The sequence below is a fragment of the Camelina sativa genome, chromosome 5 (genome assembly GCF_030686135.1).
Source record: "Camelina sativa cultivar CO46 ecotype springtype chromosome 5, ASM3068613v1".
Classification (NCBI taxonomy): domain Eukaryota; kingdom Viridiplantae; phylum Streptophyta; class Magnoliopsida; order Brassicales; family Brassicaceae; genus Camelina; species Camelina sativa.
In genome coordinates this window covers 30,744,572-30,760,085 of record NC_141884.1, presented here as the reverse complement: position 1 = coordinate 30,760,085, position 15,514 = coordinate 30,744,572, and the positions used below count along the sequence as shown (strand labels likewise).

Here is a 15,514-nt window from a genome sequence, read left to right as displayed (position 1 = left end):
AATTTGGGTGCTTTGAGGATCTTGACTTTACGGATGAAAACCTTATGAAGAGGGTAGATGCTCTGAGTTAGCCTTGTCATTCTCCTTGCCAATAGCTTCGAGCGGGTATGAACTTATCAACAAGATCCTTAAGGTTGTATAAGGAAGCTTCCTTAACCATAATATTCATTATCTTTCTGCGAATCGGAGGAATGCAAAAAGACTGGAAAACATTTAATATTCCAAGCTTGGAGAAAGAGAGAGCAACCGATTTACCGGAAGAATCTACAACAATCGAACAAAAGGGGAAAATGGATTACAGTGTTTTGGTTTGAAGGAACATAAAGTTTTAGATCTGGGATTAGGTATTGTGATTGAGATTTGTGTAGGAGAGAGTGAGATTCGGCAAAGATTATGAAAATCAAGATTTGTGTGAGAGAGGAAGAAAAATAAAATTTTAGGGTTCTGAGTATTTGGAGATTTTATTGTCGCAAAATTTTTGTCGATTGGGATTTCTTTTGGGGAAAAAAGTTTTGGAGCCTAAATTTTTCTAAGTGTGGCGGTACTAAAATTTTTGCTTACCGCCTAACACTATCATAACGTTTGTAATTAGGTATTGCTATTAAAAATAACCCATCCAAACTAAAAAACACGTGAAACGAAAATAACAATATATCATAGCGTTTACAAATATACAAACACTATCTAAAATAAACAGGTCTTATAACCATAGCATTATCGCCACAAACGCTATATTATAGTGCTATTAAAACTCAATTTTCTTGTAGTGTTTGTGTTTGTATCAACTTTATTATTCTTTCCATAGTCTGATGATTTTCTGCATCGGAGGCTAGTAATGGTAGTAAAATTTTAACTAGGTGTCAACTTCTAGATTGGTGTTTAGAAGATGATGTTGTTGTCGGGGAAGGAGAGTTCTGCTCAGCCGAACCAAATTACAAGATTGGTCGCATTGCAATTGGTCCTAATGCGGCAGTTGTCGTTGTCAAATCTGTAACAAACAAAGATGCGTTTGTATGGAGGCCAACCACCATGGTTGTCTCACTTGGGGATGCTGTGGGAACAAAAATTGCATGGCCAGCTGATAAAATTATATTGGGGCAATGATGCGACATCCCCATTTGAAAATCAATAAGCTGGTTCATCGGTAATGTTTTACTTTGACTCTTAAATTATTATGAGATTGTAGAATGACTTAGGCATCACTTGAAAAAATCATCATCTTGGATTGGAATTCGGAGGATGTAGTAGTTGCTGAGGTTCGTTTGTGGTCAAGTGATCTGAAAGAAAAGGCCAACTATATCTGTCTCGGACCTAATACTGCAATCGTAAAGGTTGAGAAGGTCGTTAAACATGACGCTTATTTGTGGAGACCTACTGATGATATGGTCTAGATGGGTGATGCACTTGATGCCTTTATCGCATGGCCAATAAAGAAGATATTGCTGAGTAATATTATACCTCCAACAAGACCATCATCTGCAGCAACATTACCTGGGGTAACAATTCTATCTATTGCTTAAGTTTATATTTGTTGTTATTGGTGATGGTCACTTCTGATATAAGTGTCTGAATTGTTTGGATTATAGACTGTAAGTTGCAGCATCAACACCACCAAATCAGATGGAAAAAGTGCATTTTGTTGGATTGTAATAATTCATGACAAGTAGTGTAGAAGGCATGGTTTGTTCAACCAATCCAGACGACAAAATCTACTTTGTCCCCTTAGGTCCGAACGCTAGCAAGGTATGGATAGAAGTATCAAAGATTGGATTTGCAAAAGTGTGGAGACCAAATTCAGAAGTGTAATTAGTTTTTGATGCTTTATGTACAACAGTTGCGTGGCCTAATGATAAACTTGTGTTTGTGTGAAATTGTGGTGTACTTTGAGCTGTGTGGTTGGATTTTGATTTATTAGTTTATGCCTTTAGAACATTGTAAAATTTGATTTCATAATGTGTTTAGGATTTTTAAGGTTTAACCTTTTTATATTTAAATTCATAAAATAATAAATTAATCAAAAATCAGTTAAACTGACGACATAAAATAACATAATACAAATGCTATTTTAAAAAAAATTATAACATTAAGTAACACTATTAATTAAAATAAAATAACAAAACAAAATTGCTATTATAGAAACGAATATAGCACGTGTACAAACGCTATTTTATATTACCAATAAATAGCACACTGTAAAGCGCTATCTAATGTGTCAGACCTATTATCGCGGGCAATGATAGAGCATTTACGAAAACGCTATAATATCGTTCGATAGCGGTTTCCCGATGCTAAGAATACATGATTTTCTTGTAGTGTTCTAATTTGTATGCTTGTTATGAGACTTATGGTCTCTTTTTCTTTTTGTATGCCTTGTTATGGATTTCTTAAAACAATATGATATGTATTTGGTTTTCTTAAGACTTGGTTTAAGAGAACAATATTAACATGTTTTCATAATTTTGTATGTCTTTTATGGGTTTTTTTTTTTTAAAAAGAAGCAATATGATCATTCATTCAATACAACATCATACATCATTCGTTCACTACAACACTTAAGGTCTTATATCATACATTCACTAAAACAAAATTCAAAAGATAAACCTAAAGAAGAAAATCATCACCAAAGCAAACACTACAATGTTCTACAAGCTACAAAGCTGCATTTTCAACTCTCCAACCTCCTTCTCAACCACAGCCTAACATACACGAGTATCCATTGTCAAAATGCCAATTTCTAATTCACAAACAGAAATATTTTTCCATTTTCATCGAAGCTCCTTCAAGATTATTAACTTTCTGTATCAAGTCTTCAATCTCTTGAATCATACATGTATCCGTCCACTTGAACACATGACCCCTAGTGTCCTGTAACATTTATCTAAAGCTTATAGACATAACCACAACCATATGCGAAATTGACAAAACCACAACAATATCCGAAGACATAGATCTTTAGTTAAGACTACATAATTAAAACTTCCTTTATGACCCATTAACATCCTTGTTGAGGAAGTTACCATTGCTTGCGGTGTCCAGAACCATCCGTATCTTAGGGACCACTCCTCGGTAAAGTGTACTAAGCAATGAAGCATTGTTGAATCCATGATGAGGGCATCTGGTAGTGTATCCCTTGAAACGTTCCCAAGCTTCACTGAACGTCTCATTGTTCTTCTGAACAAAGCTGGAGATGTCATTTCGCAGTCTTGCGGTTCTGGAGTTGGAGAAGAATTTGGCTAGAAACGCCTTCTTGCATGCTTCCCAAGTGGTGATGGACTCTTTGGGGAGTGATTTCTCCCAGATGTGTGCTTTGTCTCCCAAAGAGAATGGGAAAAGCCGGAGTTTGAATCCATCTTCACTAACTCCATTGATCTTGGTTAGGCTACAAAGCCTATCAAACTCATCCAGATGGTCCAATGGGTCCTCCATTGGCAATCCATGAAACTTGTTGCTTTGTATCATCTGGATGAGACTACTCTTAATCTCAAAGTTGTTGTTCTGAACAGCAGGTGGCACAATGCCATGTCTTTGAGTGTGAGTAGATGGAGCATCTCCTGCTCCTATGTTGGTCCTCTCTTGAGGAGCTGGTGGACCATTCTGATTGTTCATTGTCTCCTCAATTGTTGGTGGTTGTGGTTGCTGGACTTGTTGTTGACGGAGTAACCTTGGTCTGTCGATGTTGTCGATGAAAGGACTCAAGTGTTGGCTACCCTTGGATCGTTTTTTCATGCACAATCAGTGAACCGAGTGAGTACACGAAGGTCAACCCGATTCAGATGATCGAGTGACGGGTCGGGTGGGTGCTCAGGTCGTACCTGAAATGCAAAACAAACAAACACGAAAGTGAACAAGTCAGTAATGAACCAAGATGTATAACAGAACTTGATCTAGCAAGTGCTGAAATCTTAAACGTAGCAAATTAAATTCAACCAAATGGCAACGACGCCAAATTGATAACAGGATTTTCACCCAGGGTATCAATTCCCTATGCAGTTGTAGTACAAAGGGTTATCAATCCAAATGGTCGTTATGCTAGCAGATAAGATATGATCAGAAGCAAGCAAGTCAAGCCAAGCAATAATAGGGGTTTTATCTAACAATCCTAGAACAATAAAAGAAAGAATATAAACAAGAAACCACACGACCTAAGCACTCGATGCAAGCATTCGATTACAGAATCGGGTGGGGTGATCGAGTAAGCAAAGGAAGTATGAACAGCTCGAGGGTATACTCGAAGCAAGTGATCGTGTACCTGTTCGGATAAGGGATCAAGTAAGGAATAAAAATGTAAACAATCAAAATGCGAAAGCTTCTAAGGATGGGATAATCGACTCCTAAGTGTTCCTAAGGATGGGGTAATCGACCCAATATTTTCTTTTTCCAAATATACTGAATTGTTTTTCTTTTTCCATTGTCTCGTATATAGACAAAGAAACACATGTGCCCATCTCAGCCTCAGGGCTCTTCTCTGACTCAATGAATGAACATGTGCTCACCTTTTTGTGGTCTTTAAAATTCTTTTGACAATTTTGTTACCATTATGGAACCATTTCCTAATAACCTTTTAACACCCAAAATTGATCGTATGATATGTATCATACAATAATTTTAATTCTAAATTTTAACTTTAGATACTGTATGATATATTCATACAATTATTTTTTTTTGGAAAATTTATCTCTATTGTCCCTAAAATTTTTTTTTCAGAATCAACCTATTACAACTTACATACAATTATTTTAGATTTTAAAATCAAAAAGTTGTTTCTAATGGCATCTATACTTAACTGAAATCCTACCTTACTATTATATCCAAAATAAATTACCAAAGATTTCCATAAAATATTGTATGTCTAAACTCTCCTACACCATAAGCAACACATCCACTTCTAAATCCCAACAGTTCAAGAACCGATGCTCTATTAGGTGATTTAGTCTCATATTTAAAATAGATTTTATATAATAAAGTAGAGAATCACTCTTAAAATTTTATTTTAGAGACTGTCACGTAAGCAATTGAGAGACTGCCACTTGTCCAAATTTATGTTATTTTTTTTTTGCATTAAAGTATTCTTTTAAAATGTTTAAAGTAATAATTAAATCAAAAACAAAATTAAGTAAACTAAATGAAATTTTAAAAGAATTAAAACAACATTATGATTTTTTTAGTAATAATAATATGTTTAATAGTCCTTGGGATTAAGAGGACAAAATTGAATTCACATTCATGCCAATAAATTATTCATTTGTTACACCACCTACACACAACAGCTACAAATTGATACAATTAAACTCGATTCATTGAAAAGTAAATTACAATATTTGCCAAAACAATATACAACCCATAAAATACTAAAAATATATAACAACTAATAACACCATTATCAAGTAAGATAAACAAAAATGATAATTACAATCTATATTAATATTTTTGAAGTACATTTTGGTTTATGTCCTTTAAATTTTACTTATTTAATTTGTTTTTTACAACATTGACCCCTAAAACAATTCCATAAATAACATTGCAGAGAAACTCAAATACTAAATTTTCTTAAATTGACCAACATTTGTTACATTTATTGCCATAAAATCTTAACAACATTTATACATTCCGATTTTTCCAAAAACAACCCTACCCATTAAAATTTTAACCCATTAAATCTTCAAAACTATTTTTATGGATGCTAGAATCTCTCAAATTTAAATGATATACAACAAATTTTCCATAACAATAGTTTACAATCTCCATAATTATACTAACATTAATAAATTTCCTAAACCGAAAATCCAATTATAAAATATCACATTAAATATGTTGAAAACCCCCATATAATTTGGTTAATTTTTTATTTTTTGAGAAATTACCAAAAAAATTAAAATTTTATTAATTATCATAAACTATATATATTGACATGGAAAAATTATAAACTATAAAAATATGCTAATTTGGTAAAACAATTAACATAATTAAACTTGATAAAAAAAACTTATTTTGATTATTTTTTTTACGCAAAAACTTATTTTGATTTTGGTGAGATAGGTTGGCATTAATCCCATATAGGGAGTTAAGTAGAATTGTTTTTAAAAAAAAAACACTTTTAGATGTGTACCAGGAGATAAATGTATTACTAGACTATACATATACCACACGAGTAAAAACCTTGAAAACCATACAAAAATCCTATAGTTTGAATACTTATATGAAATACCTGTAAAATTTTATATTTTTAAAATTAATAAAACAATAATAAAATAACAAATAAATAGAATATAAATTTTAAACTTTTAAAATTAAAAATATTGTCCCACGGTGTACCGCGGGTTAAATCCTAGTTAATATTCAAAACCAAGACAAATAAATTTTATAAACAAAAAAAACATGAAAAGCATAAAAAAACAAAAGACACCCTTTCAGGTAAAAGCATATGGAAAACAATTCAGTTGCACGAATAGAATGAGAGCAAAACCAAACTTAATAATAGAACAGTAACATGTTTGTTTTTTTGCTTCGTAATCAAAATTGAATGCTTAAATTAGACACTGAGTTTTGAAGGTTCAAATTGATTACACAATAATAAAAACTAAATATAAAAATATTCTTAACAAAACAAATCAACGGTAATATTAAAATTTAATACAAAGAATATTGACAATTAAATGAGATATAATTACAGTAACAAATAATAACATTTCTCTACAAATAAGTATACCAAATGCATGACAAAAAATCAAACGACTACGGAAGCAAATCTTATCTCAAGAACAAAACCCAAATTGATTACATACTATATGCAAGCAATACAACCACACAACCAACTCCTATTGAAAATCAAACGACTACGGGCCTGACTGGTTCAACCACAGCATTTACAGTTAATACGATTTCCCTAGGATGGAACTCTGATGGAGGCTGATGACAGGTAATAGGCGACGTGAATTGATGGTGATAATGCACAAGTGGATTGCGAGTGATGGCAGGTGAGGTTCGAGAGAGAAGAGCAATGATTCGATGGTGAGAAGTGTTGGATGGTTATATGGATTCGAAAACAGAGTGAAGAGTTTCTTAATCACAAAGTGTTTAGAAACTCGGAATCATGAACGCATTCATGAGTTCAGATTGAGAGAAGAAAGGTTCAACAATACTTGTTACATAAAACTTCTTCGCTACCAAACAAGGAGGCGTCACTATTGGGTTTTTATAATCAACCCTAAGGCTCGACACTCCAAACAACAGGAAGTTCAAAATAAAACAACAAGGCATGTAAAGGAAATAAGAAAACAATGAAGCGTCTAGGTGACCTGTAGTAGTACAGAAGTCACTTGTATTAGCACAGAAGTCATGGTGACTTGTACATTATTCCCCATTGGTAATGACTTCTAGATAACTCGACGTAGTGATCCATTTGCCTCATTAAAAACCATACTGAGAAAACCCATTGGGACAAAACTCAGCTATGGGAAAAAGAGTACAAACTTTACACCTAAGTTATCTAGTTATCATTACCGGGTGAAGTCTTCAAGGTGGATATGTTGAAGACTTGGATCCTCGGTAGATTAAATGACCCGTCAGCTATGAGTGAATGAGCTTCCTTGGCCATCTCCTTAGCTCTTGAACGAGTGATCCTTCCCACGATCTCTGGTTTCTCTGCAGCTTCTGACTCCTTGCTAGCCACGATCATATCATCCTCCCCCTCTTCAAAAGGATTTGTCCTCAAATCGGGATCTGCATAATAAGGAAGCAAGTCAGAAACATTGAATGTTGAAGATATATTATACTTACCTTGAAGATCAATCTGGTAGGCGTTGTCGTTGATCTTCTTGATGACTTCAAATGGACCATCAGCTCGTCGTAGAAGCTTGCTTTTCCTCTCTTTTGGGAACCTATCCTTGCGTAGATGAATCCACACCAAGTCTCCTTCTTCGAAAACGAGCTCCTTTCTGCCCTTGTTTGCATGTTTCTCGTACTGCTTGGTTCTTTTCTCTATGTTCTCCTTAGCTTTAGCATGTATCCTCCTGACCTGTTCAGCCTTTTCTTTGCCATCAAAGCTACACTTCACACTTAAAGGTAAAGGAATCAAGTCTAGAGGTGACTGTGGATGAAAACCATAAACAATTTTAAAAGGAGAGAACAGAGTACCAGAATGCTTAGCGTGATTATATGCGAACTCAACGTGTGGTAGACATTATTCCCATGACTTGAGATTGCTTTTTACTAAGGTCCTAAGGAGTGTAGATAGCGTCCTGTTCACCACTTCGGTCTGTCCATCTGTTTGCGGATAACATGTGGTTGAGAATGATAGCTTGGTTCCGAGTTTAGCCCATAGCGTTCTCCAGAAGTGTCCTAGAAACTTTGTATCTCGGTCTGAAACGATTACTTGAGGTATTCCATGCAGACGTACTACTTCCCTGAAAAACAAGTTAGCTACAATAACAGCATCATCCGTCTTGTGACTGGCAATGAAGTGAGCCATTTTGCTAAACCTGTCAACCACAACAAAAATCGAGTCTCTACCATTTCTGGTTCGAGGTAAGCAAAGAACAAAATCCATAGAAATATGAGTCCAAGGTTGAGAAGGGATAGGGAGAGAAGTGTACAAGCCGTTTGGCTGTACTTTACCCTTTGCCATTTTGCAGATATGGCACCTAGAACAGACTTTCTCAACGCCTTTCTTCATTTGAGGCCAATAGAAGTGTTCTTGCAGTCCAAGTAGAGTCTTTGACACTCCAAAATGTCCAGCTAGTCCACCTCCGTGAGCTTCTCTAATCTGCAGTTCTCTTATGGATCCTCTTGGTATACACAATCGATCCTTATAAAATAGATATCCATCGTGCCTATAATAGTTTTCAGAAGAAAACTTATAGCATTTGCCATAGCTCTCAGCAAAATCGATGTCAGTCTCATAAAGTTCTACTATTTTCTCAAATCCTTCAAGCTTAGAAGACAAAGTAGAAACGAGAGTGTACCTCCTGGATAATGCATCTGCGACTACAATATCCTTACCTTTCTTGTACTTAACCGTGTAGGGAAAAGTCTCTATGAACTCCATCCATCGGGCATGTCTCTTGTTGAGTTTCTGTTGTCCTTTGAGATGCTTCAAGGACTCATGATCAGTATGAATAACGAACTCCTTTGGCCACAGGTAATGCTGCCACGTTTGAAGAGCCCGAAGCAAAGCGTACAGCTCCTTGTCATATGTAGGATAGTTTAGCGTCGATCGTCCTAGCTTCTCACTGAAGTAAGCTACTGGTTTCCTATCCTGTATCAAAACAGCACCTATGCCCACTCCGCAGGCATCACATTCAATCTCAAAAGTTTTCATAAAATCAGGAAGTTAGAGAATAGGGGCAGTGATAAGCTTCTCTTTTAAGGTTGAAAACGCCTTCTCTTGTGCTTCCTCCCATCTGAACCCTACATCCTTCTTGATAACTTCTGTAAGTGGCGCTGCAATAGTACTGAAGTCTTGGACAAATCGCCTGTAGAATCATGCTAGTCCATTAAAGCTCCTGACTTCTGCCACGTTTTTGGGTGTTGGCCACTCCTTAATAGCCTTGACCTTTTCATCGTCCACTCTAACTCCTTCTGCACTGACAACAAAGCCTAGAAAGACAACCTCAGTAGTACAGAATGAACATTTAGCAAAATTAGCAAAGAGGGATTAAGAACGAAGAACATTAAGAACTTGGGGGATGTGTTCTAAGTGTTCTTCTAGACCTTTGCTGTAGATGAGGATGTCGTCGAAGTACACAACCATGAAGACGCCAATGAAAGGTCTGAGAGCATGATTCATTAAACGCATGAAGGTGCTAGGAGCATTGGTGAGACCAAATGACATGACTAGCCATTCGTAGAGCCCTTGCTTGGTCTTGAAAGCTGTTTTCCATTCATCTCCTTCCTTCATTCTGATCTGATGATACCCACTCTTCAAATCGATCTTTGAGAAGACTGTTGACCCACATAGCTCATCCAGCATGTCATCTAATCTCGGGATCGGATGTCTGTACTTCAGTGTGATATTGTTAATAGCTATGCAGTCAACACACATCCTCCATGAACCATCTTTCTTTGGTACGAGCAAGACTGGTACTGCGCATGGACTGAGACTCTCTCTGATGTGTCCCTTGTTCATCAACTCTTCTACTTGCTTCTGAAGCTCTTTAGTCTCTACAGGATTGGTTTTGTAAGCTGGTCTGTTCGGTAGAGCTGAACCTGGTACCAAATCGATCTGATGCTCTATCCCACGTATTGGAGGCAAGCCTGGAGGTATCTCTTCTGGAAATACATCCTTGTACTCCTCTATAATCTCTATCATCTCGCATGGAAGCTCTTCTGCTGGCTTGGTACTAGCGAGTGTCTCTTTGTAGACAAACATGAATGTGGTCATCTCTTGGTCAAATAGCTTATTGAACTCGCTGTGATTGATGTACATGCTGTGAGACACTTTCTCTGTATCCTTGCGGTTCATGTGAAGCTGATCCTTGTAGATCTCGCTGGGTGTAAGTGGTAGAACAGTGACCTTGCGTCCTTTGAACTCAAATGACTACTTGTTGGTGTAGCCATCATGAAACACTCTTCTGTCAAACTGCCATGGTCTTCCCAAAAGAATATGACTGGACTTCATCGGAATCACATCACAAAGCAGCTCATCTTTGTACTTCCCAATTGTGAGTTTCACTACCACTTGCTGCGAAATTGTTAAAGCTCCTTTGTTATTCAACCAATGTAGCTGATAAGGTCTTGGATGTGAAGTGGTCTTGAGATTAAGCTTCTGTACCATCTCTTCACTAGCAGCATTAGTACAGCTACCACCATCAACGATCAAGGTGCAAACCTTGTCTTGAACCATACACCGGGTGTGAAAGAGGTTCTCACGCTGCCCTCTATCATCTGGATGAATCTGAACACTTAAAGCTCTGCGTGCTACTAACATTTCTCCCATGACTGCTGGTTCACCTTCTTCACCGAATTCAGACTCTGGTTCACTCTCTGAACTGTCTACAGGCACAATCTCTCCTCCTTCTTGAAGAAAAAACATCTTCTTGTTAGAACAGTCTCTGGAATAATGCCCCATTCCTTGGCATTTGAAACACATGATATGACTTGTAGAGGTGCTACCCTTGGGCTTGAAATCGATCTTAACTTCCTCTTTGACTGTGGCTGTCGCGGGTTTGCTGTCCTTGGTGAAGGCGGGTTTGCTAAACTCTCTTGGCTTGGGAATGTTAGGCGTAAACGTTGACCTCACTCCCTTTCTCTTGATCTGTGATTCAATTAGCTCTGCCTTGTGTACCATTTCTTGCACATCCTCATAGTTCTGCAGCTCTATCTTGTCTTGAATCTCTCTGTTCAAACCTCCAAGAAACCTAGACATAACCATGTCTTCACTTTCCCTCAGATCAACCCTGATCATAAGCGTTTCCAGCTCCTGATAGTAGTCTCTTACAGACTTAGTGCCTTGAGTGAGACCCCTCAGCTTGTTAAGAATCTCTCTCTGGTAGTGTGTAGGCACAAACTTCTTTCTCATCTGCGTGACCAACTGTTCCCATGTAGTGATAGCAGGCTCTCTCTATCGATGTCTAGTGAGTCCCAACTGCTCCCACCACAACAAAGCATAGCCATTGAATTCAGATATGGCTATCTTCACCTTGTTCAACTCATAGGTACCTTGAACTTGAAAGTTCGACTCCATCTTCCTTTCCCAGTCTAGATAAGTCTCTGGATCATTGGTACCATGGAACGAAGGATACTGAATCTTGAGATGATTTAGCTGCTGCCTCAAAGGATCATAATCCCTGCCGTGATCTCTGTTTCTGTTTCTCCTCATTGTCTCTTGGCTATGATCTGAAGCTTCATCTTCTTCTGAATACTCTCTATCTGTATCAAAGTATATTCGATGCCCAGCTACTTGTTCAGCTCGTCGTGGACATGTAGGATCTCTACCAGTTCTGCGATGCTCTCTTTCTGTGCTTTGAGTGTTTCTTCTCTGATTGAAACAAGTCTCTCTCCCCCCAGTAGGTGACTTAGCTGTTCTGGTCCGTGTATGTTTGGAAGAAGCTCCCACGTGTGCCTTCCCTTTAGCTAAGCGGAGAGCCTCATTAGGACTAGGCGGTTCTGAAGAACTCTGATCTGAAGCGCTAGTTGCTTGAGCTATCTCTTTGATCTGCTTCTCAAACTTGTTATTGAGCTGCTCCATCTTTTGCTGGAACTGAGTAGACATTGTCTTGTTTGCTTCTGTTATTTGCTTAGCCATGGCTTGGTTCAAAGCTTCCATAGCTTCTGGAGAAAGCTCCATTGTACCTGCAAAATAAAGAAGAAAACTCGAAGTAAAACGTTCCTTGAGTGAAAGAAACAAAATAAACTCTAAGACTCGTAATCTAGACACAAACGAACAACAAAAACAAATCCTAAAACTAAACAAGACTCACAACGAAAGCTAAAAGCAGCAAAGACTAACACGAAAAAGATTAAAACAATTGAACAAAATCAAAACAACACAAAACGAGATTAGGGTTTAGAATCGCTCATCCTTTGGCACAGAGTTGGCTCTGTTACCACATAATACGATTTCCCTAGTATGGAACTCTGATGGAGGCTGATGACAGGTAACAGGCGACGTGAATTGATGGTAATGATGCACAAGTGGATTGCGATTGACGGCAGGTGAGGTTCGAGAGAGAAGTGCAATGATTCGATGGTGAGAAGTGTTGGATGGTTATATGGATTCAAAAACAGAGTGAAGATTTTCTTAATCACAAAGTGTTGAGAAACTTAGAATCATGAACGCATTCACGAGTTCTGATTGAGAGAAGAAAGGTTCAACAATACTTGTTACATAAAACTTCTTCGCTACCAAACAAGGAGGCGTCGCTATTGGGTTTTTATAATCAACCCTAAGGCTCGACACTCCAAACAACAGGAAGTTCAAAATAAAACAACAAGGCGTGTAAAGGAAATAAGAAAACAACGAAGCGTCTAGGTGACCTGTAGTAGTACAGAAGTCACTTGTATTAGCACAGAAGTCATGGTGACTTGTACATTATTCCCCATTGGTAATGACTTCAAGATAACTCGACGTAGTGATCCATTTGCTTCATTAAAAACCATACTGAGAAAACCCATTAGGACAAAACTCAGCTATGGGAAAAAGAGTACAAACTTCACACCTAAGTTATCTAGTTATCATTACCGGGTGAAGTCTTCAAGGTGGATATGTTGAAGACTTGGATCCTCGGTAGATTGAATGACCCGTCAGCTATGAGTGAATGAGCTTCCTTGGCCATCTCATTAGCTCTTGAACGAGTGATCCTTCCCAAGATCCGGTTTCTTTGCAGCTTCTGACTCCTTGCTAGCCACGATCATATCATTAGTTGTGGTTACGGGAGATTGTGGAAGCGGATGGTTGCGGTTTCAAGCGTTATTAAACGTTTTGAATGACTGGTTTAGCGTCTTAAAATGGGTGTGTTTGCGGGAGTTTACGACTGGTTGACCAGCGGGTGCAATAGCGGTTAAAACATAAGAAATGTAATATATAATTATATAAATTTTTTAAAATACCAAAATTTTTATTAAACTTGATTTATTATTAAAATTCATTAAAAAGTACTAAAATAATTATTAAAAAACAAATAAATTTCATATTGAAATACTTATTACTTTATGTATTTGGCTTTTTACCAAAACTTTAACCAAGTATTTTGATAAATGACAAAACATGTGTTTTAGATCGTAGATCTTCTTTCTTAAATCTCACACACTCAATAAGTTTTATGGGGCAGTATTTGCATTGGTAGTAATGATCAAACGAGAGTTGAGAAGAATCATTTGTGATTTGTTTTTATATTTTTCACAAATAATCTTATTTTCTTAAATTTTCTGATAAAATGTTATATTTATTTAGATTTTTTTAACTTACATGTGATGTACCATTAAATTTACATCAAGTTTTCTGGGTTATTGTTATTTGAAATCTTATTTTCTTCCAATTGTTTATTTTTTAATATTCTCAATCGTATCCGTACTTCATTTTCTCTCATCCTTAATGAATAAAATAGTTAGGTAAAAGATATATATAAAAAATATTTCATTATCATTGATTTGTTTCAAGTTTTGAAAAAAAAAAAAATTCCATATGCAATCTCCCGCAACCGCAAACGCTTACGGGAAGCAGCTTTTGAAATTCAGTGGTTTGAAGCGGTTGGGAGCGATTTGGAGCGATTGTGAGCGATTTGTGTAATTGGTACCAATCGCTAGCAACCGCTACCACCCGCAAACACCAATCAACACCGTATACATGACAAGAAAGCGACATGAGCTACACAGTCTCTTCTCCAAAGGCCACATACTACAACCAAATGATACACAATAATAAAAAAAAAATAAGTCATGGTTTCGATACAAAACTTTTGTGACATCGACTAAACAATCTTAGGTATGTTTAATCAATAATTTAACAAATTTATAAAAGCATATATTCTTTCATTTGGAGCGGACAACCCCCAACTACCTAACATTTTTTCAAAATCGAAAATCACAATCCAAATACCACAAGAAAACTTGATGTAGAAGTGCTAAAAAGACATGAAAATATTAACACTATCTTGCAATCACAAATTTCACCATAAATCTACTTTAATATGGTTTTACATCACAAAACCACATGTCCTAATTGTATAATAGAGATAATATATGCTTTATATATTTTTAAACTCAATAAAACAAAGATGACCAATAATAGAATTTATTAATTATTATAATGGGTTATTACTTCTTTGATCATTTCAAAAAGTTTGAGGAAATATTTACATATTAAAACTAAACATAATGAAGTAAAAATAAACAAATTCCAAATTGCCCAAGAAAAAATGGAAAAAAATAAGTCCATTCTCAAAGGAAATAAACACAGAATTAATAATTAATTACAAACCAAACAAAAACCAATAATTTTATAAAAATATCAATGTTAAAATAAAACAAAACAAACCCGTGCAATGCACGGTACTCCGCCTATTGCTTCCAAGGTTGGGTTTTTTTGTTTTCTTTTTGTTTTTAATTTGATCAAACGCTTATTTTTCCATTTTGCTTAAACAAAGTACATATCCATTACAAAATAATAATGATAATCACGTCCAAACATTAATTTACAATTTTAAACGAACCAAAGTTTTGGACTTTATATCAAAAAAGGTAAAATTATATTTTTGGAAAAACACTCATTTTAATGGTATTTATGATAATTGTCTGATGTCTTATAAAATTGTCTTATACTTTCAACTGATGCAAGGGTTTATTACTTCTACATTTTTTTTTGTCAACCATTAGACCACAACTGGCCGACCCATTAGCCAAATTCTTATATTCGTAGGAGCCGGGACTCGACCCCGGGTGTGATGGTGCCTTCTACAAATAGACTTACCTCCTGCCCTGCACTAAGGTCACTTCACATTACTTCTACATTTTATAAGAGATCTATGGTTAATTGATTTTTGTAAAGGTTGACCTATACTATGAGAAAAATACTCACATA

General features: G+C 36.2%; 1 non-coding gene and 1 pseudogene across 1 annotated transcript; both read left to right on the top strand.

Moving 5' to 3' along the window:
• The first annotated feature begins 816 nt into the window (after positions 1 to 816).
• On the top strand, positions 817 to 1,869 carry LOC147944515 (uncharacterized; annotated as a pseudogene).
• A 1,228-nt stretch (positions 1,870 to 3,097) lies between these two features.
• On the top strand, positions 3,098 to 3,204 carry LOC147944514 (small nucleolar RNA R71). Its single transcript, XR_015558673.1, has one exon. It is a non-coding gene; the product is annotated as a small nucleolar RNA R71 (small nucleolar RNA).
• Positions 3,205 to 15,514: the final 12,310 nt, after the last annotated feature.